The following is a 23546-nucleotide window of genomic DNA, read 5'->3' as shown; positions in this document are numbered from 1 at the left end:
CAGAAATTGGAAGAACCCCACCGTTTACAGTAAAGTTCGACGGGGACCCTACCAAATTGTCCTTCTTCATAACTAATGCTAACAGTTATATGGAGGATTGGGAACAGGGATTCTGGTCAGAACAGGGCAAGATAAATGCCATTGCCACCAAGCTGAAGGGGAGGGCAGCCGATTGGTATGTGCAACTGTGCCAATAGGATGCCCCAGAGCTAGAAGACTTCGAGGAATTCTTATGGGCGTTACGGCAGCATTTCGAAGACCCGTTAGCTCAGGAAAGAGTGAAGAGGGCATTGAAGGGACTGTATCAAGGGTCACGCTCCGTGGCAGATTATGCGCTGGAGTTTAAAGCGCTGGCTGGGAAGGTGGAGGACTGGTCCCAATCCACCCTGGTGGAGATGTTCAAGGATGGGCTGGAAACGGAGGTTCTGAAGTGGGCTCTGGGGCGTGAGGACCCGAAAACCCTGTATGACTGGATTCAGCTAGCAAGCAGCGCCGAGCATGCCTTGGAGACGTTTACCCACCGTAGATCGATGAGGTATGGGAGAATCAGTAAAGGGTCCCACACCTCGGCTCCCCCAGGGAGAGCCAGTCAGCGAGCCTGGGAGGAAGAGAAGGAGCGACGCTATGCAAAGGGGCAATGCCTGCGGTGCGGAAAAGAGGGGCACCGAGCGGCGGCGTGCTCAAAGAGGAAGACCGAAGACCGGGGGGAAAAATCATCTGGGAAATCTCCGTCTCTACCAAGAAAGATGAAGGCGGCGTTGGTGGAGGTCGAACCGGAGGAAGTCCCTTTCTTCGGAGATGAGGAGGAGGCTCCTTTTGATCAACCGGTGGGAAACGCCACCCACCTGCTTTAAAGGGCACCACTGGGCAGGTGGAAGAGGAAGGGCACGATCACACTTTGGTGAGTGGAAATTTCCCTACCCTGACAGTGAAGGTGAAATTAGAGTCACGAACAAGAACCGTGGAAGTGTGGGCAATGATTGATTCGGGGTGCTCAAGATGTTTAATGAACCCTGATGTAGTAGCTGCCTTACAGTTGCCCACATTCCCTTTGAAACGACCCATGATCTTCACCCAATTGGATGGATCCACGGCGGGGGGGGAAACCGGCAATGCAGTCCACAGGGATGGTGGCATTGCAAATGGGAAGCCACTGGGAAAAGCTGCCTTTTGTGGTAGCACCTGTGGGGGGTCCATTGGTCATTTTGGGAATGCCTTGGTTTGTTCAGCAGAACCCACATATAAACTGGGTTCACAGGACTGTGACTTTTGCAGATGGATTTTACAAAGCGCCGGAGGGGGATGAATTGGACAGCGGTGCAGCGGGGAGGGCGGCAGCAACAACCCCGCACTTCCTTGCTGATCCGTTAGAGGGGTTGCTGGAGCAATACCAGGACTTTGCGGATGTATTTGGTGAAAAGGAAGCGGATCAGCTACCGCCGCACTGAAAAACTGACTGTGCCATAGACTTTATTCCTAATGCAAAGTTGCCTAAGCCAAAAATATATGCTATGACCCAGAAAGAACTGGCAATGCTAAGAGAGTTTGTGGACAAAAATCTGGCTAGGGGCTTTATCGAACCGGCCAATTCCCCAGTGGGGGCACCCATTCTATTCAGACCAAAGAAGGATGGAACTTTGAGATTATGCACAGATTTCCGTGGTTTGAATGCAGTCTCAATATTAAATAAATATCCTGTCCCGTTAATCAAAGACATGTTATCACATCTGGCAAAGGGAAAAATATTCTCCAAGTTGGATCTGAGGGAGGCATATTTCCGTATCCGTATAAGGGAGGGGGATGAATGGAAAACTGTGTTCAATTGTCCTCTGGGCTCTTTCCAATATAAAGTGTTACCTTTTGGGTTGGCGGGAGCACCTGGGGTTTTTATGCAATTAATTAATGAGGTCTTGCATGACCATTTGTTCAAAGGGGTCTTGGTATATTTGGATGATGTATTAATTTATACGGAAACAATGGAGGAGCATGTAAAGCTGGTCAGACTAGTGCTCAGCAAGCTGAGAAAAGCTGAACTGTATGCTAAACTGTCTAAATGTGCTTTTCATAAAACTCAAATTGACTATTTAGGGTATAGAATTTCAGACAAGGGTATTGAAATGGACCCAGCTAAAATTGAAGCCATTCTGGTGTGGGAGGCGCCACGTACATGGAGGCAACTCCAAAGTTTCCTTGGTTTTACAAACTATTATCGGTCATTTACCAAGGGGTTCGCAGAAATAGCTTTGCCCCTCACTGAGTTGCTTAAAACTAAGGGGCAAGGCGACACACAGAGATCAAAAAATCTGGGGGCTTTACTGAAATGGACGCCTGCATGCCAGGTGGCTTTTGACAAGCTTAAGAAACTATTCACAGCAGAACCCATTTTGCAGCATCCAGATCCTAACAAACCATTTGTGGTACAAGTGGATGCCTCTGATTTCTCAATTGGAGCACTCCTGCTACAGGCAGATGAATCGGGATGTTTAAAGCCTTGTGCTTATCTCTCCCGCAAATTCTCTGAGACTGAGAGGAGGTGGCATGTTTGGGAGAAAGAGGCTTTTGCTGTTAAAGCTGCTTTGGACACTTGGTGCCATTTGTTGGAGGGAGCTACCCACCCTTTCGAGGTTTGGACTGACCACAAGAACCTCGAAGCACTCAGTGCACCTCGTAAGCTCAACCCAAAGCAAATCAGATGGGCTCAATTCTTCAGCCGTTTTGATTTCAAGTTGAAGTTTATCCCGGGAAAGAAAAACTTTCTAGCTGATGCACTATCCCGCAGACCCCAAGATTCCAGTTCTGTGCCTGATATCGTAGGGACGCTGTGGATGGAGCCCCAACTGAGTCTGGCAGCTGTGACCCGCAGCCAGACTCATGCACAGCAACCGGATGCTTCACTTTCACCCGATCCGGGACGTTTGCCAGTTCCCACAGACTTGCAACAACAGTTTCTTTCCAAATTGAAATCTGACACTTGGTTGCAAGCAAACTTACACAAGGTTACTTTTGACGGCAATTTTGCTTGGAAAAATAATTGCCTCTATGTGCCTGATGCTTTGCGCAAAGACATTTTGCTACGTTGCCATGATGACAAACTGGCTGGGCATTTTGGGTTTGTTAAAACACTCCATTTGGTTAGGCGCCAATTCTGGTGGCCAACAATAAGGCGAGATGTTAAAGACTATGTTGCCTCCTGCCCTGTCTGCGCTGGCTCCAAACGGAAGGTTGGGAAGCCCCAAGGGTTGTTGCAACCAGTGGCCAGCCCCTCTCACCCCTGGGAGGAGATCTCTATGGATTTTATCATGGATTTACCTCCAAGCCAGAGGAAAACTGTGATCTGGGTTGTAAAAGACTACTTCTCAAAACAAGCCCATTTCATTCCATGTGCTTCCATTCCCTCCGCACAACAACTAGCCCGCCTCTTTTTTGTACATGTGTACAGGATCCACGGGAGCCCCTCCCGTTTGGTGACTGACAGAGGCACACAATTTACATCACAATTCTGGTGGGCTTTTATGAAATTGGTGGGCACCAAACAAGTGCTCTCCACTGCGTCGCATCCTGAGACTGACGGATCTACAGAAGCACTTAATTCCACACTGGAGCAATATTTGCGTGCTTTTGTTAACTATCAACAAGATAATTGGGTCGATCTCCTACCCTTTGCTGAAGTCGCCTACAACAATGCAGTGCATCAGAGCACTGGTCGGGTGCCGTTCCTCACTGTCTTTGGGCACGATTTCGTACCCATTCCTGAGCTTCCTCAACCAACCGCTCCTCCTACGTCCCCGGCAGACTGGGTAGCACATCTTGGAGACTCCTGGCCGAAAATAAAACAAGCTCTTGCGGATGCCCAGGCCACCTACAAACACTATGCTGACACCAAACGGGCACCTCAACCACTTTTTCAAGTTGGGGATAAAGTATACCTCTCCACGAAATTTATTAAATCACCCCAACCCTCAAAAAAGTTGGCACCCAAATTTGTGGGCCCATTTCCTATTGTTGCCCAAATTAATCTGGTTACTTTTAAGTTAGACTTGCCTCATAATCTTAAACGTTTGCATCCTGTTTTTCATTGCAACTTACTCAAACCTTTCCATCAATCTGACCGCTGGCATCCACACCCCGCACCACCTGCGCCTATCATGATTGATAGCCAACAACACTTTGAAGTCCAAGAAATTCTAGATTCTCGGCGCCTTCGTTCTGCATTGCAATACTTGGTCCGCTGGAAGCATTTCCCACATCCTGAATGGGTGGCTGCTCAACATGTTCGCTCTCCTGTTTTAGTTACTCGTTTTCATGCTGCCTACCCTATTAAACCTGCTCCTTAACTCTTCATTTTCGTTAGGGGGGCCAATATGTCATGTTCACCGTTTCAATGGTCTGAATACATCGTAACGTTTCACATGTCATTTTCCTGACCCGGGTTTGCTGGAGGGAAATTTCCAGCCATGCCAGGCTGTAATCTGTTTACTGCACTGTGGAATGTATGTTTGGGTTATTGCCTCTGTCCAAGGTTACTTTCCCAGGCCGATGTGGGTAACGGTTGCTAACACCTGGGGAGGGGATGGTTGCTAAGAGGGAGCGAGGGCGGGACTGGATTTGAAGCGAGGGTTTTTAGTTTGTATTTGGCGTGCTTTTGCTCATTCTCAGCTTTCTTTGTATTTGCATACTATTCTTTCAATAAATCAGTTATCCTTAAGCCCTTGCTTGTGAGACTGAGTCTGTTAGAATAGGCAATCATTACAAACAGAATAAACATAACTGGACATTTTAAATCTTAAATTATCTTGTAGCCCATATATAATTTGGAGAAGATATTTATGTCCCAAGGCATTTTATGCCTATAACATGCATTGATGTCCACTGGATTTCAGTAAGGGTTTCTGATCTATTCCTGCATTTGTAAATTAGGTCTACATTTTTTAAAAAATGTTCTTGTTTACCTGCTATATCATGGTCCTGAATATCATCAGCAAAAAAAAAAGAATTGATTATGCATTCACAAAATTTCTTTTACTTGGTTTTGAGGATATCATCTCTCCAAGCGTGTAGAGTATTTTTTTTTCCTGCAGTTTCCTTTTGATGAAGTGCCCCCCCTCCCTTTTTTTAGGTCTTCATTTTGGTCCTGCCCTGTTCCCCCAGTGTCAGAGAAAGTTAGCCTCCAGGCTTGAATTACAGCAAGTCTTGCTTAGAAAACACACCATGAGATTTTATGGCTCCAGGGAAGAGGCTGTTACTGCATTTTCCCCACTCTTTGGGATTTCTTTTTCAATATAGCCTTGTACTACCATTTTTGCACCCATCTTTCTGCTAATAATTTTGGCCTAATAAAATTTAATAAAGCTACAACAAAAATTAAGCAACTGTAGGAAGGACTCAGTTTCCGTATAGTGACGTTATAATGCAGTGGACCAATTTAGAACTGTTCTGTTTATCACACCCCTCAATTTGTTTCCTTTACATTGTGTAAACCTTAATGGCCTGAAGAGTTCCTGTGTTGGCTATGGGCTGAAAGAGGTCCTACTGGATTTGTGCCTTTTCCTTTTTGCTAATCTGTTTCTGATTTCTGTAGAATGTGATTCAAAGCAGAACTCTGCACCTTCGGCTCCATTCCATAGCAGGCCGGAGTTCAAATGTCATGTCTGAAAATTGAAACAGGGGCCTCTCTTTTTTCTATAAAACTATGAGCATCAGACTCAAGCAGCTTCAGTCTTCGGTTTAGTTTTGAACTTACCTCTGCCTTGATTCTATACTTATTGCCTGTAAAGGCTGCATTTTTTTAGTGTGTGTGTCTACCACATTTAACTTGTAGACAAGGGTAACTGGACTCCACTTCTGGCTCAAAATTACTTTCCCACTCATAAGATCACTGCCTTTCCTGCTACGTTTCCAGTATTTTAGGTAAATTCAATTTCTCTTTCTTATTTGTTTGTTTGCTGAGAAGAGGGTAATCTTGCCGGGTAGAGACAAGTATGACATTAAAACTGCTTTGTTTTAATTTGGGATGCCAAGAAATATGAGAGATCATCCCCAGCAGACCTTGGGAGCTGTTTCTGAGATCTTTGTCTAAAACTTTATCCAATATTTTAATGGCCAAGAAAATGTATGTTTCTCTCCTCCTCATCAAATATGGAGCCACATGTTAGCATGCCTTTCTTGCAGCCTGTTCTCACTGCATCATCTGTAAACTCTACCCAGAGTAGTGTTAGAGATGCTCTTTCAAAGAAAAAAGCTGTTGTAACCTATGGTAAACACAGAAAAGCAGTTCACACACTAGCTTTGACCTTGAGCATTATAGCCCCATTGAGAGATTGCTGCCCAGGGGACATGTAGAATGCAAAGATGTGTGCGCTCATACCACTTCATTGCTGATAAAGGAATAAGCGTGGAGGAGCTCACCTAATTCACTTTCTCAGCAGCACTTACTGGATCAGGAGTAAAGCACAATAATACATTACACCAAAAACATAAGAAAGCTTTTGCTGTCCTACCCATTTTTCCCTTCTCTGTCCCATAATACGAAGCAATTGCTCTCCTTTTAACAGGACAATGGAGGAAACTGTGACGTCTAGAGCAACACAAAGAAACAGAACATTCCAACCAAGGAAAAATGTTCCTGTGCTACAGTGACTGTCAGTGGTGAGTTCAGAGCCCGGGACTGAGCCAAAGTTGAGGAACTAAGCCCAGGGTAATACAAGGGAAGGTTGGTTCCTGACTCATGGGCAGCTTGGTGGAAGCAAGGGATTATTATAAGGACAGGGTTTTAAGCTGTAATTCTAACAGCTCACCACATGGGGGTAATAGTGTAAGAAACCCAAGGTCCCTCCCAGTTTTAGCAGACCCAGGGATTGATGCAATATGTCAGATTCAGCTTCTTCAAAGCGGGAAACAAAATAAATCTGGTAGTGATAAAAATATGTAAAGTGACTTTACTCTGTAGACCCTTCTCTGCTTCCAAGAGAAGAGAATAAAGTATATATAGCTCAGGGTTGAACTGTGGAGTCCCTGGTGGTCTGTGAGCACCAAGCACCAAGCTCAGAGAGCACCAAGGACTCCACTTCTCTGCTTTCCTATCACTTAACAGCAAAGTATACTGGTACTTTGTACAGGTTATTGGAAGAAACCTAAACCCCTGTGGCCTTGAAGCAAATATTCAGAAACCATTATGAATACTGAACAAAAAGGACAGAAGCACTAACATTGTAAGGAGAGCACCAGCTCCAGTCTTCCTCTTTACTGAGGCAAGCAGTCAGGGCAGCAGAGTTAACATCAGCATACCCTTTCATCAACTCAAGGACTGGAGGACAGCACGTTAATGAGAGTGCCTGGCTGTTGGAGAACAGCATTTTAATATGGTGAAGCTTTTAAAGACCTGCTTATGGCCAACAACTGGGAGAAGAGACTGAACCATCTGATCTTTTCTGGGGAGAATAAACTTGCCAAGCAAAGAAGTGATGTTGCTGTCATTGATGATTTTGCAAGCTTGAAGGCAAGGAAAAGATACTCGGCACAGAGATTCAGCAAAAGTGTATCCAAGAAATTGAAAAGAAGAAGAGTGTAGTGTGGTTGCTTTTAAGCACTGTGACTTTGAGACAGATGTGTCAAGGGAGGGATCAGCCTACTGTGGACATTCTAGGTGGGTGGGTGGAGGCTGGGTGCAGGGTGATGATGAGCTTTGGCTGGCCTACATTCTGTCCACATGATTATCTTTGCATGTACATGTCAAGTTAACTGAAGAATAAAGAAATACGGTTTGCTGAAATTGTGGAGACTCTTTCCATGACCATCTTGGCAGTTTGGGTCATCTGAAAGGGCAAATGGCCAAGGCCTGGTAACCGAAAGCACGCCAGGAACAAAATATAAATGTCCTAGTGGCAGGTGCAGCTGGGCTGGCTATCATTTGAGCTCATCTGCAGTCTCCAGTTATACATAAATATAAGGGCTATATGGGATAGTGAGGAGCTCCATACATCAAATCTGCCCTAGGTTGTATCAAGGTCAACTTCTAGTAACTTCATGGACTGCTATAAACTTAGTCTGGATTATTGCTATTTTTATCATCTTTCCCATCTATTTTACAGTCCTGAGGTTTATGGTAGTTTCCAAATACTAAGACAAATTTAAGAGATACCTACAAGTATTGTTGTTGTTGTTGTTTATTCGTTTAGTCGCTTCCGACTCTTCGTGACTTCATGGACCAGCCCACGCCAGAGCTTCCTGTCAGTCGTCAACACCCCCAGCTCCCCCAGGGACGAGTCCGTCACCTCTAGAATATCATCCATCCACCTTGCCCTTGGTCGGCCCCTCTTCCTTTTGCCTTCCACTCTCCCTAGCATCAGCATCTTCTCCAGGGTGTCCTGTCTTCTCATTATGTGGCCAAAGTATTTCAGTTTTGCCTTTAATATCATTCCCTCAAGTGAGCAGTCTGGCTTTATTTCCTGGAGGATGGACTGGTTTGATCTTCTGGCAGTCCAAGGCACTCTCAGAATTTTCCTCCAACACCACAGTTCAAAAGCATCGATCTTCCTTCGCTCAGCCTTCCTTATGGTCCAGCTCTCGCAGCCATATGTTACTACAGGGAACACCATTGCTTTAACTATGCGGGCCTTTGTTGTCAGTGTGATGTCTCTGCTCTTAACTATTTTATCGAGATTTGTCATTGCTCTTCTTCCAAGGATTAAGCGTCTTCTGATTTCCTGACTGCAGTCAGCATCTGCAGTAATCTTTGCACCTAGGAATACAAAGTCTTTCACTGCTTCTACATTTTCTCCCTCTATTTGCCAGTTATCAATCAAGCTGGTTGCCATAATCTTGGTTTTTTTGAGGTTTAGCTGCAAACCAGCTTTTGCACTTTCTTCTTTCACCTTCATCATAAGGCTCCTCAGTTCCTCTTCACTTTCAGCCATCAAAGTGGTATCATCTGCATATCTGAGATACCTACAAGTATAGTGTTCTAAAATAGAAAATGCAATCTCATGTCTAGGCTTCTATCAACGCATAGCTATCTGAAGCTGGACACATCTGGCTGTAGCTTCCAAGTAATCTTCAAGGACAACCCCAGGTAGAGTACACTGCAATCATCCACTTGTGAGGTGACTAGGGCATGGGTGACCATCTTGGGGTGGGGTGGTTTATTACAAACTGAGCTGCATTAAAAAACACAGCTGGAGCCCAGGGCCATTGAGGATCCAATAAACTAGTTTCAGGGGTGAGCACTGAGGGCTAGATGATGGGACAACTCTCAGATAGAAGCCTGAATGTCCCTGAGTGCAGCCCACCCACAGAGTCCCACCATATCTACACCTGCCCATCATGGCCTTGATGATACTGCCTGCCCTGTCTTCTCCCCCAAGTTCCTCCTAGCTTTCCCCTCCTGGGCTGCTCCTGCCTCAAGGCACTCTGCTGTGGTACCTAGCTGTTGTGGCAAGCTCCACCACAAGCCTCATCAAACCCCAAGCCTCACCTATTGCCATTCAGTTAAAATTGCAAGTGGTTGGCTGTCTAACAAAACCCAGGTCCAGCAGAAAGGCCTTAACAGGCTGATGCCCAGGGTGAAGGTCAAAGAGCAACAAGCCTGAGCAACCACAGACCTCCCATTGGAGTAAACAGACTCTGATCATGCCTTTGCTGATCCAGCTCCTCCTGCCCCACCTCAGGACACTCCTTGAGTTGCTCCCCATGAAGCAAAGAGCACCCTAGGGATCCAGGAAGCCATCATTTCCAACCTTAGGCAAACCTCCAATCCAGTCTGGGCAAATTTCAGGGGGATGGCAGATGCCAGGTGGGGCTGTTGCTGGGGTAACAGTCAGACCCAAGCCATGCTATTCCACAAGCCTCACTATGTCCAGCTGAGGGGACGCCACACTGCACTGAGCAGCAACCCTCCTCTCCAGAACCTTCCCCTGTCACCACAGTTTCCACATCAGCCCCTACAACGACTCCTTAGCCCACCACCTCTGCAGACTGTACCAGCTCCCACTGGAATCACCACTTCTGTCTCTGGCAATGTTCACCTGGGCTTCCAGAACCTCCAAGACTTCCAGGGCCCCAAGGGCCTCCAGGGTATGGGTATACTGGTAACTCCCTATCTTCTCTCGCACATTGAGTTCTGAAGATTTTCTAGTGAACCTACAGCAGAAGGGAGAGACGTAAATTGATTATCATGTACATCAAGCAGAATAGGAATAGGTAAGAGTTTGGCATCATCAGAAAGACACTGCAGTTTGTTGGAAGATAAAATTAGTTTATTGAGATCACTGTCCCCATCGATGATCAGCAGCACTGAAAGAGATTTTGGGGAGCCTCTTCTGAAGTATCCAGATTTATCACCATACATGGAGAGGCACTTTGGTCAACTACCAGCCAGACAGGCCATTTTTAACTGGCCACTCTTCTGTATGAAAAGCCATCAGATATTTGAGGACTGATATACTGTATCTCCCCTCACCTATCTCTCCTATAGGATAAACATACCCAGATCCTTTAAACATTCCTCATATGGCTTGGTTTCCAGACACTTCACTCCCTTGGTAGCCCTTCTCTGAAATTGCTTCAATTTGTCACTTTTCCTTTAAAACTGTAGTGACCAGAACTGGACACAGTACTCCAAAGGTGGCCTAACCAGGGCTGAAGATAGTGGAACACTTACTTCCCATGAACCTGATTTGTCTTCAATATGAGTGCTGTAAGTTTTTGGTAACATCTGGATGCAGGTGTTATAAAAGCTTTTATTCCCAACTGGCAATCAGGCAATAGCTCCCAACTATCATCATGATTAGTTGTAGCCTCATTCATTCACCCTCCTAAATTCATGCTTCACATACCCTGTATCTTATTAAATTAGGGTTTCAAGGCTGCCAACCTTAGTAGTAGTATCCACCAGTCCTATTTAACCTCACTGTGGGAATGAAATGAAGGCATGCAAAGTGGCTGGTAGAATGTGCTGAACATATGGGGTAATGAGGAAAAAGATCAAGTGTCTTGAGAGCAGAAGCTGACTTGGTAAGATTGGATAGACCTGATCTCTTTATCAGGAATGTAAAAAAATAACTTGATATGAAGGTTATAAGCATCATTTCCCCTTGTTGGTTGTTGTGGCCTTTCTTATTCAATTGAATGTCATGCCAGCAGTGAGTTGGTGCTTTTACAGCACCTGGATAGAGTGTTAATACCCACAGACTGAACTGAATGCCTGTTTAGGTCATTGCTTTTTAATCCAACCCTGTCTCTTTTCATCCCATCCTATTTGCTTGTTGTCACTGTTGTGTTTATGGTTTGCAGGGTAACCAGGTGTTAAAGGAACAAAGGGAGTTGCATGGGTGCAGAAAGATTTAAGCCAATAAAAGGTTTGTGCCAGAAAACACACGGACAACTCATACTGTCATTGCAACTTGCACTTATTTCTCTATGATGGACTATTGGAGACTCAGCAGTCTTGGCTTAATTAACCTGGGAAGATCAGATAACTGAACATTCTAACAGTGTTGTAAATGCAGTTATGGGTGCATCCTTTCCTTTGTTAATTAAAAACAAAAACATCTTCAAAAACCATTCAGAAATAGAGAAGTGAAGTTTCAGCCAGTCAATGTAGTATGGTGGTCACAGGTGTTGGACTTGGACCTGGGCAAATAAGTTTACCATGGAGCTCTCTCTCTCTTAGCCTAACCTACTTGAGAGCATTATTGTTGTGGGGCTAAAATGAGGGGAGGCCCCCCAGGTATGCTGTCTTAAACTCACAGGTGAAAGGAAGGATATAAATATATACATTATGTTTTCACAAAAACAAACCCAGCCTCCTTCTGGATATAGACACTATGCTTTTCCCAGAGTTCAGCTCAAAGACTATATCTTACCAAAAGGAAAGGTTGAAAATGTACACATGAACTATGGAAAAGAAATGTGGTTTCATTCCACTCTGATTATTCTCGAAATGCTACACTGTTCTACAGCGTCGGTTTACTTCCTTGGGGCTCTTGTTATTTGGCAAGGAGAGATATGCAGGGCTTTTGTTACTATATAGATTGTTGAGGGCAGATTTGTGATTCTGCCCACCTGCCTGCCTTTCCCCCCCTCCACCCCCCGTGTGAAAACAGCAGCCCCCTTTCCCAGAAACAGATTGCCTTACAGCCTATTGGTCACCTTCATCAGTTTCACACGCCTGCTTGGCCAGTGATGTCCTTAGATATTAACTCCAGACATTTTTCTACCAGAGGCACCGAATAAAATTCCAGGCCAATTGCAGAATTCAACCAACATGGTTAAATCCTATATTTTGAAGCATATGCATTACCATCTAAAGAAATTCTCTAAGACTATTAAGCCCAGAGTCTAAAATGACCTAACTGCACTATTGAAAGAAACTCAGCAGGAGCTGCTTTTGCTGATACAAGTCCTGCTGGTGAGCTCATATCCTCAGTTTCATTAGTTCATTAGCTTGATGGGGTGGCAGTAGCAGCTAATTTCTAATGCATAAGACGCACCAAGTGCAAGTCTTTTATAAAATACTTATTGGAAAAGGTCCAATTGCAGAGAGTTTTTATACGGCTGATAAAGTCTACTCTATGAAGTTTCCCTCACCTGCAACTAACCTTTTCAAACGAAACAAGAAGATATTTTCCTTCAGGCAGCTGGAGCAAAAGCAACCTTGAAAGATTTCTAATTTTTGGTGTTGAAAATCAGCTATTTCCTGTGCTGTATATTTCTCTAGAACATATATTACATTCAGTTTCAACCTCTGGAAATGCACATAAAAATGACACCCTTTGGACACAATCAACACTGGGAAGTATTCTGGAAACTTACTTAAATTGTTACAGCAGAAGGAATTCTAAATCATGGCAGTGCATTTAGATGACATTTTTGTGGTTCAAAGCATTAGATATCCTTGGGCTGACCATTCATACATAAGATTAAATATTCCCCAATGACTTTATGAGTACTTATATAACTTTGGTGTCAATAGGTTGGTCCTTGTGCATTTCATTAGTGAACCTTTTATTTTGCTTTTTTATTTATTTATTTATTTATTTAGGCTTCATAACTCTGATCTAATGCCTTGGCAAAGACATACCAACACTTTCTCCAGTTGCATGAAAATGGGCTATTTTCCTTTATCATAATTAAGCCTTACTTTATATCAAGGGCATATCCTCATGGCAGGTTGCTCTATCATGAGTATAAGCCACCATTCATTTGGAGAGTAAGATTGGACCTTATCATCTTCTAGTTACTTCCAGACCACTGCAAATGTGATATCTGCCCATGGTTTCTGCTCTGAGTTGAAAGTAATACACACCCCTTTTATGCTGGCTCAGACTTTGCTATCCCGTTTTCTTGATGGGCATTATTTTGTTATAGGTAAATTTCTGCAATTTGATTAGCTACTGCACAGAGTGGTAGGAATGACCCATCACTTATAAGTCAGTGATTGCTGCTCTGTGGCTCTCAAAATAAGGTGTGCTGCAGGTATTATAAGATATCGGAACCTCAAAAGCATCGTTGTTATAACATTTGCTTAATGTATAGAGAGCCAGTTTGGTGTAGTGGTTAAGACACTGGACTAAAAACCGGGAGACCGTGAGTTCTAGTCCTACCCTGGGCATAAAGCCAAATGGGGGACCTTGGGACAGTCACTTTCGGGATGGATTAAAAAAAAATGTGTAGAATGTCACTGGTTTGAAACCGGAAAGATTTTTTTAAAAATTACTGTTTTTCTTTTCTTGAGTGCTCTACTTTTCCCCATTTTTATTTATTTGTGAATTTGTTTATTTATGGAAGTCACCAGAACACAGCTGAAAACATTTTTCAACTATGACATGCTTCTTTCTCAAGTGTCTAGAAAAACAATGAAATGTTGCACCAGTGGGGATACACACACACACACACACATACACACACACAGACATACTGTATATATAGAAAATACATAGAAAAGTAGGTAACTCGGGAAACGAAAAATAGTTTGTTTTTATTGTTTCTGCTGGAGTTTGAAGCAGTGCCATGTCAGGCAAATGTTATAACCACTAAGCTGTTGCTTTTTTTTTTTTTTTTAACAATAGCTGCGACAGACCTTATTAAGGTGAATTAGGAAAATGGAAGAAAGGGATTTTTATTTTAAAGCTGTTTTTTGTCTCTGCATATACACACATTTTGATTATTTAACCTTGTATATATAAACGTAATTTAGCAAAATGTTATATATACAATTTTGTATCTGTATGTGTGTGTGCACATGTATGTGTGTATATGCATCCGGTAAGAGCCACCCACAGAAAGGAAAGCAATTGGCAATTGCTTTCCTGGAACATTAAGTTGGAAGGGCACTACAGCAGAGGAATTGTCTAATGGGAAGCTGTGGCAGTCTGTAGTCTGGATTAAATGTTTTGCCAGCTGTTGCCAAAGTGTTTTAGTCCAGAGAGGTTTTCTTTAACCAGTTCAAAGTTAAGCCAGCATCAGCACAGGACAGGAACAGCTTAAAAGTGCAGTAGATACAGTATGCTCCAAGCCAGGCAATTGACTGTTCTGCTCAGTATTACTTACACTGACTGGCAGCAGCTCTTCAGGATTTCTGGCATGAGGTTTTCTCAGGTGCACTTGGAGATGCTAAGAATTTAACCTGAGGACTCTTATGTGCCAAGCAGACGATCTGCCATGAAGTACAGCATTCTCTAAGCAGAGGATCTAGTTGACAGAAGGACAACTATGTTAGTGTGTTGCCATAAAATCAACACTGTGCTTACTCTAAGTCCTCCCAGGGCTGCTCTAGAAGGAAATTCTTGAAAAACCATGATGTGATTGTCAGTCTTGAAAAAGCTTCCAGCTTTGTTACTCTACAGTTTATGTATGAATTTTCTTTAGAAGCCATAGCTCTTCATTTGCTGCCTTTAACATTTGTATGTTACATAAAATAGAGTGGGCGTAGATTAAAACATTAATCCAAATCCATATTTTAAAAAAGGTAAATTTAGGATTAGGGTTGAATCCTGTTGACTGCATCCATGGAATTAAGTCAAGTTGTCATTAGCCCAACTGAAGAATAATGTTCAAGCTTTCAGGTTTCTAAGAATTTTTTAGCTGATTAAAATTTCAGAAAAAAAAAAGTTTGCTTTTTGTGTGATTTGGAGATAAGTAAGTAGATAAGATACCTACATGGATAGAAGAAAAGCAGTCTCTGCTTGCAGATTCATGTCAAATGAAAATATAAAAGAAAAGGGGGGTCAGGTTTTATTTAATGTAGGGTGGATATGCCTTTCAAATCCTGTTTCTTTCCATAATTTCTGTCCATTCTGTGCAATGTATGAAGAAAATGTAGTCAGGAGATGATCTCAGTTTATGCCTTTGGTCACCATATTTATTTACAGGGGCAGAATTCTCCGCATAGTTCTTTCTTTGGTAGCAAATCATAAGAATGAATACAACAGTCAACAGAGACAACAGAGATAACATATTTGGGTCAGAGGATAGTACAGTCTGTTCAGAGACTAAGCAAGCAACCTGTTACTGACATTTAAACCAGAAGATTAGTCCTTCTACTTTTTCAAGGTGGTCAGCATGCAATTTTAAAACACCAGCTCTCCACCTTTGCCAACTCTGTATCACCAGGAAGGCCTTTGCACAGCTTTATCTGGTGTGCCAGTTGTGCCTTTTCCTGGATGAGGGGGCCCTTCAGACAGTCACTCGTGCCCTGGTCACTTCATGGCTTGATTACTGCAATGCGCTCTACACAGGGCTGCCCCTGAAGACCACCAACAACTTCAACTGGTCCAGAATGCAGCAGTGTGGACAGTGATGGGCAAACCTCTCTATGCTCATGTCACAGCTCTTGTCATGATCACCGTTGCGATGCTTGTGACATCGCAATGGCTCACATGACAATGCAGGGAAATGGGTCCTGGGTGGATTAAGGGAAAAGGCAACTAGGTAACAAAAGAGAGCAACAGGTGCTGGCAACAAAGTATCAACTCCAGCCGGAGGCACGGAAGAGAAAGATACAATGTTGCAAAGAAAGCAATTGGCAAGACCAGACCATGAGGCGCGCCCGAGCTGTCAAAGAGATTACGAACCTGATCACCTGGCAATAAACCATCACCGGCCAGGGAAGCAATCAAGGAAACACCCGGAGCACAGGAGGGCTCCATGACCCCTCACCTACCGGCAACGGAACCGACGGGGCTCAGGGGCGCACCCAGAGTAAGAAGGGGTGGAGCGCTGACCGGCGTGGGGTATTTAAATCCTGTTCTGGCGCGCTCCACTCACTCTCAGCTTTCTCAAAGGGCACGCATACTGTTACTCAAATAAAACCAGAACCTAAGCCTACACTAGCGCCTGTGTTTTTACTGGGTAGCAGGCAGAACCTGACATAAAGCTGAGATCACCAAACCAAAGTCGCCAAGCTCCACCGGACAAAAATTTTCCGCGGGAGAGATCAACTGGCGAAAACGGAACCGGGGACAGCAATGGAGCCAGCACTTCGCACCAGAGGCGTGAAGGATGGACCGCAAGAGGCAGAGGAGACCTGACAGCTGCTGGAGGCAGCGCACCTGGAATGGGCACCCTCCCTGCCCACACCACACCCCAGTTCCAGACCTGGAGCTCCAACCCAGACGGGAGAGCCCCGACGGAAGACGAAGTCGGGGACCAGCAACTCCTCACATGGGCCGGCGGAGCAGGAACCTGGACGGGAACACCCTACTCCACCTGGAGGCTCCGCTACCCCCCAAACGCCCGAGCAGGAAGGCGCAAGACTACAGACCGGACAGCATCTGGCAGCACCGACGTCGGATGACCAGGGCACGCCAGACAGGGTCACGGCCCTGGAAGCCAGGGTACGATACCTTGAACACCTGCTCCTGTCCCCGACATCGGCAGACCGGAGCACGCCAGACAAGGACACAGCCGTGGAAGCCAAGGTACGAGACCTGGAACATATGCTCCAGTCCCTGGCAACAATCGTAGGCGAGCGCTCCAAGACTGAGGCGGCACAGGGGGCAAGAGGGGATCGAGGCACCATACCCACCCCGCCAACAACCCCGAGCAGAAGGGGCCAAGCACAAGACTCTGTTGCAGGGCTTCGTGGTCCCAGGCCAGTGGGAGCCATCCCTCACCACCCACAGGTAGGGGTCCCACAAATTGGGAGGTTTGCCAAAGACTTCCCCATACAATTTGATGGGGACCCCACGAAACTGTCCTTTCTCACAAATGCGAGGGACTACATGGCCCAATACGGCCATTACTTCAGCACGGAAGCAGCCAAAATCTCGGCGGTGGCCACCAAGCTCCAAGGCAGGGCTGCGGACTGGTACGTACAGATGTCCGAGTCCAGAGCCCCAGCCTTGGCCAATTTCCATGACTTCCTAGCCGAGCTGAAGCATTACTTTGAGGACCCCCTGGCGAAAGAAAGGGCCAAGTGCACACTTCAAGTGCTTCGCCAGGGAAGAAAAACGGTGGCTGACTACGCCCTCGAGTTCAAGGTCCTCGCAGGCAAAATCACAGAATGGTCTGAGGCCACCCTGATCGACATGTTCAAGCATGGCCTCAACCAGGAGGTACTACAATGGGCACTCTACAGGGACGACCCAGCCTCCCTTCACGGGTGGATCTGCCTAGCCAGAAAAGCGGAGCACGCTCAGCGCACGTTCCTGCTCACAACCGCAGAGGACAAAATCCCTCCCAGCACAAGAGGACCAGTCCCACAGTCGGGCCCAACCTGGCACGCAGACCAACAACGGAGGCTTGCCTGCGGGCAATGTACCAGGTGTGGGAAGACGGGCCACCAAGCGGCGGACTGTTTCAAGAACAGGACAACGGATCGCCCACCCAGACCAACACCGAAGACGCTGCACAAGCCATCCAACCCCCCCAGACGTCTGACAGGAGCGCTAGCAACCCTGGATGAGGACGCGTATGCCTACCTCGCAGGGGACGCGATCGACACCCAAGAACAGCTGGTGGAAAATGCCCCCCACCTGCTCTAAGCAGTGCCGCTGGGCAGGTGGTGAAGAAGGGGCGCAACAACCCCAGGGTGAGTGACGATTGCTCCATCCTGGCAGGGACAATTGAACTCTCGTATGGCCCTAGAGCCATCGCGGTCGAGGCTCTGGTGGACTCTGGATGCTCCAGAAATCTGATCCACCCAGACATTGTCGCCGCATTAAAACTGCCCTGCTCCCCCCTCCCTAAACCGCTGGCGTCCCAACAACTCGATGGCTCTACAGTGGTGGGGGGGGGGACCGGCCACCCAGAGGACTGGAAAGACTGCACCCGGTATTTCACTGCAGCTTACTCAAGCCGGCAAGTGATCCCTCCCGGTGGCACCCACGCACGCCCTCCCCCCCCCCCAGTGATGATAGACGGACAACAACATTTCGAAGTGAAGGAGGTACTTGACTCCCGCAAGCGGCGGGGCTCCCTCCAATACCTAGTAAAGTGGAAACACTTTCCACACCCTGAGTGGGTCGCTGCCCGCGACGTCCAGGCCCCCGACCTGATCCGCACCTTCCATACCACCTATCCCTCCAAACCCGTGGCTTAACCTTCTCAAAGGGGGGCAGTATGTCATGATCACCGTTGCAATGCTTGTGACATCGCAATGGCTTGCATGACAATGCAGGGAAATGGGTACCGGGCAGATTAAGGGAAAAGGCAACTAGCTAACAAAAGAGAGCAACAGGTGCTGGCAACAAAGTATCAACTCTAGCCGGGGGCATGGAAGAGAGAGATACAATGTTGCAAAGAAGGTAATTGACAAGACCAGACCATGAGGCGCGCCCGAGCTGTCAAAGAGATTACGAACCTGCTCGCCCGGCAATGAACCATCACCGGCCAGGGAAGCAATCAAGGAAATGCCCGGAGCACAGGAGGGGCTCCATGACCCCTCACCTAACGAAGACGGAACCGACGGGGCTCGGGGCGCACCCAGAGTAAGAAGGGGTGGAGCGCTGACCGGCGCAGGCTATTTAAATCCCGTTCCGGCGCGCTCCACTCACTCTCAGCTTTCTTAAATGGCACGCATACTGTTACTCAAATAAAACCAGAACCTAAGCCTACACTAGCGTCTGTGTTTTTACTGGGTAGCAGGCAGAGCCTGACAGCTCTGCTTTGCAAGCTGCAGTGGTTGCCACTTTGCTTCTGGGTATGATTCAAGGTGCTGGTCACTACCTATAAAGCTCTACGTGGCATAGGGCCTAGTTGCTTGAAGGGCTGCCTGTCTCCCAGAGTATTTGCCTGGCCAGTCAGATCTGCCAGTTGGCACACTCCGGGTTCCTTCAGTTAACAATGCCATCTATTGGGACTCCAGAAGTGCACCTTCTCTGTCATAGTGCTTGCCCTCAGGAATGAGGTTCCCCCAGAGAGTCAAATGGCCCCCACCTTACTGGTATTTTGAAGATGCGGTTCTTTGCCCAGGCCTTTGGAAAAAATGATTGACACCCCTCTTCTCTTCTCTTCTCTTCTCTTCTCTTCTCTTCTCTTCTCTTCTCTTCTCTTCTCTTCTCTTCTCTTCTCTTCTCTTCTCTTCTCTTCTCCTCTCCTCTCCTCTCCTCTCCTCTTCTCTTCTCTTCTCTTCTCTTCTCTTCTCTTCTCTTTGTTCCCATCCAGGTTTGTTCTCAGCCATCTTAATTCTTTTGTGGTATTTTTCTGTAGTTTTTTTCACATGTTTTTTCTTTGTTTTTTAAATACTTTTAACAATTTGTAAACTGCCCAGAGTCATTGGGAATCAGGTGGCATATAATTTAAATAGATGATGATGATGATAATGATGATTACTACTGCTGTTATCATGAAGATGCACTGGGATTTCAACTTCCACAATACTCGGCTACACGTTGGGTAGCTACAGGGTGCCAGTTTGGGGAAGGACTTAAAACATAATAAAATGTAATCTTTCCTTCCCCCTTTCCCCCCAAAAGAGCAGAGACTCGAGATTTCTCACTATCATAACCCAAATGCTAATAAAACAAATAGTTCTTTGCCATAAAAATATGAGATAAGTGTATCATTTTTTGGAGGAAAAATGGATTGAAAACATTCATTTCAGTCCAACAATGAGAGTCGATTGATTAATTATGTGCTATCAAGTCAGTGTTGACTCTTAGTGACCCCATACATAAATTTTCTCCAGGACAATTTGTCCTTCATTCTGGTCTTCCCATGATTTATCCATTGCTGCTGCAATTGAAGCCATCCACCTTGCTGCTGGTCATCCTTGTCTCCTCTTTTCTTAATCTTTCCCACCTTTATACACTTACCCATAGAGTCTTTGCATAATGTGTCCAAAGTAAGATAATTTGTGCCTGGTCATTTGAGCCACAGGTGATCCATTTGATGATCCATTTATTTGTTTTCTTGGCTACCCATGGTATTTTCAGGTACACCAAAGTGGTATTTTCGAACACCAAAGTTCAAAAGCAGCAATATTCATTCTATACTGGGTTTTCAAAGTCCAGCTTTTGCTTCCATCGAGTGTCACACAGAGAACAATTGTCTGCATGATTCTGGTCTTTGTATATGTAAAGACATCACAGTATCTGAATATCTTTTCCAAGGCCTTCATGTTTACTTTACTAAGTGCTAGTGTGTGATAGATTTAACAATCAGAGTTAGGCACACCTAAGCTCATTGGAGTTAATAGACTCAAGCAAGCTGAATCTGGATTGGACTGCATCCCAAACAGCAAGTGTAGCTTGGTCTGCTTTATCAACAAATTAAACCAAGATCTTTATCTTTGGGCTGTGTAAATGCATACTGATCGTAACCATAGCATTATGCTTAAGGAAACCTTCCAGGCACGTACACTGAATCCAAATGCTTCATTATGAGAAAACATATTTTACAGATAGGAATTATTAAGAGAAATGGACCAGTGTTTCGGATGTCAGGAGTACAACAATGGCCCTCCATAGAAAATCAATTTCTTATCAGTCAGGATGGACAAAAGCTAACAAGAAGTTCAGATTGTTTATAAAGCCACAGGGCAGTTTCAAGGGCAACTTCTCTTATCAGGAGTTGTACCAGACACCACATTCTGCCTACAGTTCAGAGTGCACCAGTGACCAAATGAAGCATACAAAATTAATGGAATGTTGAGCAATTAGGATAAGCCTTCACAATTGTTCAAGATGTCCCTTTGGAGAGACACACCTTTGCCATAACTATGATGATGGGAAGGAGGACATCTTTCCTGTTTTGGCTGAAAAAATATTTGACACTCTAGCTTTAGTATAAAAGTATTAGGTCTAGGGCCTTTTATTTAGTTTGTATGTATGAGAAAAAAGGGTCACATGAGGAGAGAAGGAAAGGGGACCAGAAGTGAGAAGTCTGAGAGGATTGCCTTAGGAATTATGGAGCTCTTGGGCCACCAATTATCCTCAAGACTGGGTAGAAACACAGTGAGTTTTACCTTGAACATGACCATGAAATGGTGATCATGGTATATGCAAGGCGGAATTTTTTTTTATGAACATCAAATAGAAGTACAGTAATAATATCCTTTTTTAAGGTTCTACTAAAAACAATTTTGTGAATATTTTATACATACATACACACATACATACAAATAAAATAAAAGTGGGAAAATTATGTAACAGTCTGGTTAAATATCAAGTGAACCCTTCTTCCTTCTACTAAGTCCTAATGTCATTTGAACTGCTGCTGAAAATTGGCTTAGCTTCCTGTCCAGTGAAATCAGTGATAGGGCTTTGCTCTTTCCTGGAAGAGTAAGGGGAAAGATCACATTAAACCTAAATCAGTATCAACCACATTTAGGTATGTGCCTTTGTAAGCCAATTTACTTTGTATTAAAGGCAGATTTAGAGGGTGAGTAGGGTGTCCCTGGAGTAATTGTGGAGGGTTACATGCTCATTCTAATTTATCTCTTTCTCTCCTCCTGTCTCTTGTACAAACCAATTTGTCTCCCCTTTTTTTCATCCTTTTTGTGCATATAGAAGAGGATATAGGTGTTTTCCAACTCTGGAATATACTCTTTTTGGAACTGCAATTGGAATTTCTGCATGGCATCTTGCTGGTTTTTAGAAATGTCATATAAAAGTACTCCAAACAAGCAAACACATCCTGGTTTATGTCTTGATCTGAAGAAAGCTGACTGTGAGCATCCTTAGAAGTAGGTCTGAGCCATCCAGTGTTGGGTATAAATGCCACAATGTAAAAAAATATCTGGTCAATCAATATAGCTCTGTTGCTCCTTGCTGAAAGATTTGTAGCCATAATTAATCTTTAATCTTCAAACAAATCTTAAAAATAAGACCAAGCTAGGGTAATAGAATTAGCCATGCTAATCGACTCTGGCTCTTTAAACTCCATTAATGGTTTCCAAGTGCTTTGTTTCTTAATTGGGAAGGCATAAGCCAAAAATCCTAATTGGGATTTCTGAGTATTGTATAGCAACTACAAGAGATAGATTCCATATGGCAATCAGAGTTGGGCCTGTCTCTGCAAAGCCATGCAAATTATGGGAAGATGATACATGTAATAGCAGAACTATCAAAGGCATCGGGATCATTTTCCTAATCCTGAGGCTGAAAAGAAATGCAGTAGATAATGAAGCTTGACAATCAGTGGAGCAGCATTTGGCATCACATGCTTTTCTAAATGTTGAGATATGGAGGGCAACATCAAGAGTCAAGAATGTGATTTTCACATGCTCATGAAGAATATAAAAAACCTAATAAAAATAAAATCCCTACTATTATGCTCCAAATTAAGGTCTGACATGTACTACTCACTATCTCTTCTAGAATACCATGCCATGAACCAGAAGTTTTAGTGTACCATACAGCTGTGGCTTTTTGTGCTTTAGTTGTACATTTAGAGACTTGGCTCATAAACAATATATGCCACACAACAATGCAGAGAGAGTGGGTGACAGAGTTATGATTGAATATTTATTCATTTATTCATAGATCTCTAAACCACTTCAACTAAGGCAGTTCTAAGGAGCATACAGCATAATAACAATAACAGTCTGGTGATAATCTTGACTTGCAACCTGGGAGCCAGGTGGTTGGATTGGTAGAAATCTTGGCTTTGAGGTGTTGATGGTTAATCCCAGACCTATTTCCAATAAGACCATCTTTATCCATAACTTGATGATGGATGAGCCAGCAGACTGGCATATGTTACCAAACCTGGCTGGGCAAAGATGATGGTGCTGCCTTGTCTGAAATCTTCCCATCAAGTTATTGGATCCTTCAGCAGGCTCAATGCCAAGGTTAGGGAGTGTGGGATGGCCTTGGTGGTAAGAGATACTTTACCTGTGATCAGAAACTAGCAAAAGCTATGGGAAAATATTGCCTATTGAGACAATATTTTCCCATAGCTTCTGCTAGTTTCTGACCTCCCTCATCTGCCCCCAATGTCTCCGTAAGAAAGAATTAAGAATTACATACATATCTAATGAACTGCAATGCATCAAATATGCATATTGGCTTCTTCTACACAATTCATATCAACTGGAAATTTATCTGGTAATGAATTGAAGTTTGAGAAAGCCTGACTAGTATTTCTGACAGCTGATGTCTGGTAACCAC

The 23546-nt window shown here is 44.7% G+C and overlaps 1 long non-coding RNA gene across 1 annotated transcript in view; it reads right to left on the bottom strand.

Annotated features, from left to right (window-relative positions):
• Positions 1 to 19541, bottom strand: part of LOC134492327 (uncharacterized) — a 52288-nt gene extending 32747 nt beyond the window's left edge. Inside the window, exon 1 of the long non-coding RNA XR_010067426.1 lies at positions 19430 to 19541. This is a non-coding gene — a long non-coding RNA (uncharacterized LOC134492327). The remainder of the gene's footprint in view (positions 1 to 19429) is intronic.
• Between the last annotated feature and the right edge of the window lie 4005 nt (positions 19542 to 23546).

The sequence above is a fragment of the Candoia aspera genome, chromosome 2 (genome assembly GCF_035149785.1).
Source record: "Candoia aspera isolate rCanAsp1 chromosome 2, rCanAsp1.hap2, whole genome shotgun sequence".
NCBI lineage: Eukaryota > Metazoa > Chordata > Lepidosauria > Squamata > Boidae > Candoia > Candoia aspera.
Note: the sequence above shows the minus strand (reverse complement) of the source record. Positions and strands in the feature narration are given on the sequence as shown.